Genomic DNA, 5,935 nt, shown 5'->3' with positions numbered 1-5,935 from the left:
GTGAACACTGTCTTGGGTTGGATTAAATGGGAACATTTTGTACAATGCTGAACCTTACAGTCTAAAAAATGTTGGGTTGTTTCAACCCAACTTTGGGTCGAATATGGACTAACTCAGCTGTTGGGTTAAACATTTTTTATTACATTTTTAACCCAAAAGTTGGGTTAGTCCATATTTGACCCAAAGTTGGGTTGAAACAGCCCAGCATTTCTTAGAGTGTAGACTTTGAAAGACTGCATACAACAAAAGTGATGAATGCTATTTGCAATCCAAAGCAAAACAAGAATTCTCTGTCATTGAAAATACAAACAATTGCATGTCTCCAAACAACCCAACAGTGACGTTTTGAATGAATCAGTGATTTTAAACGAATTGGTTCAGTAAATCAGTGAATAACGAAACTAGTCGTTGAATCATTTACTAAACCGATTCACTCATAAAGTCTCTTGTCGCCACCTACAGGTGTAATGACATAACCTGCAGAGAAATCTGCAATCACAAATGACGTGGGAGATTGTCAACAAGTTTTCAATCATGGGGTTCGACAGAGGACAGCCAGCTCTCAGTTTTGAAATGTAAAATGTAGAGAAATAGGACATATGCTTCTTTTGTTTCCCACAGAAGACAAAAATGTAGTTTTTGAATAACATGAGGTGATTCGACAACAGAATTTTCATGCACGCTGCTATTTCTTTAAGATGTACTTCTTTATCATTGGAAATTACGCCAATATGTGTTTTAAAAGATATTCACAGCAATATAGCCTAGGGTGGTGGTTCTCAAACTTTTTTGGTCACGCCCCCCTTTAAACCTATAAAAAAATCTGCCAAATAATTTCACTAAACATTATGAAAAATGTATGCTTTTTTAATTAAAAAAACCTACAGGGAAAAAACACCTGCTTCACTTGAAACATTGAAAAATAGCATAGAGAGAATAACTGTCATTGTTATTATTATTCTCTCTGTTATTTATTTATTTTTTGTGGGTTTCTTGCTGTCCGCTAAGGCACAGGACACACACAGGCTTTCCTCCTCACCAACGACATTAAACATCGTGTCTGCACCGGACGCGAGCGGCAAAATACAGTACAACCATTATAATCAGTGATGCCGTGTACACTGGATGCGACGCGCCACGACAAAACCCCAACATTAAACTGATGTCTTGTTCTATTTATGATGCACTGACACAAAGTTAAAATGATTTGCAACAGTCACTTTGTCGCGTCCAGTGTAGACTTGCGGCGCGACGCGACAACTGTAGTGTCCGGTATAGACACAGTGAGTGAAGCCGAGAGCAAGATATGCCTCGTCATATTTTCTGCATTTAGCTTTTAAATGACCAGCACCTGCCTGGGTCTGTGCGACTTCATCTATGGCTTTTCTCTTCCCTTTCACAAACCGATCCATCTCCCATACTAAGTTACGTCCTTTGGCTGTTTACTGTTTTATTTATTTTCTTTTTCTGCTAATGACCCGTGCCCCCACCCGCAATACTCGTGCGCTCCCCCCCGGCGGGCGGGCCCCACACTTTGAGAGCCACTGGCCTAGGGCTTCATTGTCGTAGTTTCAGTTAAACAAAAGGTTATGTCAGTCAGATTGAACTAAAGCAAGCGATTCATTACAATAAGCTCTCACAGTAAGTTTCAGATGTGAACAAAGTTTAAATCTCTCTCCGTACGCCAATTAAAATCCTGCTAATTAGCACAGTAAACATTAAACAAACCACAAATGTGTTTTGTGTCGTTTTGGTTTATGGAGAAGCTATAGCCAGCTATTTTGTATGTCTGAGTCTTTGGAGACGCAACAAAAGCACCATAATTGATTTTCATAAACCTCTCAAACTAACCTCAAAGCGAACAGATTTTAGAGCGCAGATTATCTCCCACAATAAACTAGGTGGAAAAAGTGAACTCAATCCAAAACATGCAAATGTATTTAACAAAGTACGGAAAACCCTTTCGCTGTTGATGCCATTAATCAGGGCAGGTATTATTTGAGAATTGAGTGATTGCCCAGTTTTTTTTCCAACAGAACTTTACATTACAAAAAAATGATTACAGTTAACCAATCTAGCGAGAAATCTTTTGTTTCATTAGCAACATGCGCTTAAGTCTCATTATAACTGCAGATTAGTGGTTTTCTTGCAAATGGCAGTGCTCTACAGAGAGAGGTTTGCAATGTACAGTAGACATGTGGTTTAAGTGTTTTACCTAAGGCCTGCTGCGGGCAACAGAAATGCAGGCCTTGGACAGTCGGACAGTCGGAACCATTAAAGAATTATAATTATTTAACCATTTGGTGGTATTTCAGCATGTTTTCAAACCCAATTTAAAGGAATAGTACTCTATAAGTAAGACTTTATCATCATTTACTCACCCTCATGTCATTCCAGACATGTTTTCTTCTGTGGAACTCAAAAGGAGTAATTTTGATGCATGGACGGAAGCCTTCAAGCCTCAAAAAGGACCATAAAACTGGTTAAGCTTGAACAAAATTATATTGGTATAGTGCATGGCTATACTGTTCTGCCAAACTAGCACTAGCATGGAAATTCATGCAGGTCTAAGCAGTTACAGAGTTAAAACTATTTGAGAGAAACAAGAGATCCTAGACAGCAGCTTATAATAGCACCTAGAAAACTGTCAGAGAAATCAAACAAGTGAATGGATAACAGCGCTGAGCTTGATTAAAATGCCCAGTGTGAACCGTGGCAACCATTGCTCAGAATCTGTCACGATTTAGAAGGTGTGAAGGATGTGTGAGGTGCACTCTGAGGAGTCATCGCTGGCCTGTATAACACTCAGATAACCTGCCGGAGAGGGATTGGTCATGGGCCATGAGTCCTTATCAAACGTAGCTTAAATATCAGGCTTGAGTTTCCTAAAAGCCTCTCTGAGTTGAAAGGAGCTCAAGGTCACAGATTTTTTCCCTGCACTGCTGAAGCCAGTCAACCGATTGAAAAGATGAGGAGCATTTCAAGATACAAACTGACAGATACCGCATTGAGAGAGTAACAATTCTGATACTGATATTACCTTGATTCTGGGATTCTTGTTTTTTTTATTCACCTGTCAAAAGTTAATAATTATAACAGTTAAATTGTCAAATATATTTTTTGTTATGTTTTTGAAAGAAGTATTTTGTGCTCAAAACGGATGCATTTATTTAAGCAAAAATGCAGTAAAAACAATAATACTATTTTCTACTGTATTTGAATACATTGTACTGTATTTTCAGCAGTCATTACTCCAGTCGTCAGTGTCACATGATCCATCAGAAATTATTCTAAGATGACAATTTGGTGCTTAATGATTATCATCAATGTTGAAAATAGTTGTGCTGCTTAATATTTTGCGGGGAACCATGATACATTTTTTCAGGATTCTTTGATGAATAGAAAGTTCAATGAAGCCTTCAGCATTTATTTGAATTAGAAATATTTTGTAATAATTAAAATGTATTTACTGTCACTTTTGATAAATTGAATGTGTCCTTGATGAATAAATGTATTAATTGAAATAATAAGTGAATATGTAAATAAATGAACTACTTGTAAGCACTTGTATGCTTACTCTGGGTGAAGAGATAATTATGTGATTGAAAAGTTCTCCATCATAGCCTTGGGAGCCAAATAATGAAAATAACTAAATTAACACAGAGGCTTTTTTTTTTAGCTGCCCATTTCTGCATACTAAAATCCTTGTGAAAGTTTAAAATGACAAGCTGGAATTGGTCTGAAAATCTCTGTACCTGTCTTAAATCACTCTTTTGGACGTCTTTAGAATATATTAATAACTAATAGAAGATGTTGTTGTGATGGTACATTTGATTGACATGCACTGTCAAAACATCCACCTACACGCGTGTGAATATGCATACGCTGCTTCGTACATTAGGGTTTTTGTGGTTTGTTTAAATTTATTTTGCCCTTCTCAGAGTTTCCTGTTTATGCTGAGGGGAAAGGGGAATGATGATTCCAACAGATAATGACTTGATGGCCTGAGGCATTCTCACAAAACAGGCGCAGAGCGTATGTATGTGTGTATGTATGTGTGTGTTTGTGTGTGATCTCAAGTCTGGCCACACAAATCAATACTATCAAATGGCACCCTGCAGATCTCTGATAATTACAGAGCAGGACGTGAAAAAGGATAACTTAAAGGGATAGTTCAGCCAAAAATGAAAAAATCTGTCATTGTTTAATCACCCTTGTGTCGTTCCAAACCTGTGTGACTTTTCTTCGGCCTTGAAACACAAACAAGGAATTTCTGAAGAATATAAGCCAAAAAAAAAGCCAACAAAAGCAAATAAAAAGTGAATTAAAATGTCAAATCTTCTTAAGTTATATGATAGCTTTGTGTAATTAATTAAATAACTAACAATTTTGCTATTAGGGATCTTACAATTCTGTCTGATATCAACAAGTCATACTTATTTCACATTGTGGCTGATTTATGGTTGATATTAAAATTACATTATTTGATCAAAAATTTAAAATAAAACACTTAAGACTATAATATTTTTAAAATTAATTTAGGCATCACAGTTTCATAATTTAGTGCAAAAAAATGTCATGAGATGTGATAAACATGTTTTTAAAATATCAACAATAAGTGAAAGTTAGATGAGGGCAAGGGTAACATAAATCAAAAAATATGGGCTATCCAATATCGACCACACTGATAAATGTAGAAAAATCTCTAATATCGGACCGATAACCGATATAATACCAATATATTGTGCATCCCTACTATTCAGCCTTGTCATAGCCACAAAGCACAATTAAAAATATTTGGTTTATACAGTATAGACATATTTTAAATAAGATATTACCATAAATAATTATAAAGATTATATTCTAATAATCTAATAGTTTTATTTACAACTTAGAAAAATAATTTTTACAGTCTAGTACCAAAATCCGATTCATGAACGAATCACTCTTTTGATTCAAATCTTATCAAGTGAATCAATTAATCCAGTTCACTAAGCCAGCCTAAATTATTTGTTCACTAAACAGACTGATCAGAACTGAGTTCACAGACTCTGATGCAATTCAATGACTGCAGTTAAAAGCTTAGTGAAGTCATATGGAACACTGACATTTTATTTTATTGATTGCTTGATTGATTGAATGATTCACATCGGTTCTCATTGACTTTCATTAAACTGAAAAATGCATCCAGGACACTCTTTAAAAATGTATCTTCCATGAAATAAAGGTTTGGAATGACATGAATGTGAGTAAATGGCATTTTTGAGTGAACTATCCCTTTAAAGGTACAGCGCTACAGTATGTTTCTCTTCACCACTGTTCTGTTTTGTTGCCAGAATCCATCTTCGACTCCTTGCCCTTTTAAAACTGACATATCCAGTTCACATCAAGGCTGTGGTGGGTGAGAAACGCTCTCAGGTTCTCCTCTACTGTAATACACTCTTAAAAATAAAGGTGCTTCACGATGCCATAGAAGAACCGTTTTGTCTAAATGGTTCCATAAAGAACCTTTAACATCTGAAGAACCTTTCTGTTTCACAAAAGCTTCTTTGTGGCGAAAGAAGGTTCTTCAGATTACAAAAAGTTATAAAAGAGATGGTTCTTTAAAGAACCTTTGACAGAATGGTTCGTTCTGGAACCAAAAATGGTTCTTCTATGGCATCGCTTGAAGAACCTTTTGAAGCACCTTTATTTTTAAGAGTGTACCTGCGAGCAGCTACTCCCTCCTCAACTCAATAGAGTGAATTTCTTTCCAGTGAGCGAACACCGACTCATCTTTGAAATACTAAAGTTTACCTTGGGTGAGAGACAACAACATGTGAATACTTGTTTCTTTTCACCCTTCCCCTGAATTTGCTACAATGCCTGCTCTCAACTCTATTTCAATTTATTTTCTCCCAAGATTCAAGAGAAAGTGTGAATAATAAATTATTAA

This window comes from Sinocyclocheilus grahami, unplaced genomic scaffold, assembly GCF_001515645.1.
Source record: "Sinocyclocheilus grahami isolate Dianchi unplaced genomic scaffold, SAMN03320097.WGS_v1.1 scaffold1018.1, whole genome shotgun sequence".
NCBI classification, from domain to species: domain Eukaryota; kingdom Metazoa; phylum Chordata; class Actinopteri; order Cypriniformes; family Cyprinidae; genus Sinocyclocheilus; species Sinocyclocheilus grahami.
Note: the sequence above shows the minus strand (reverse complement) of the source record.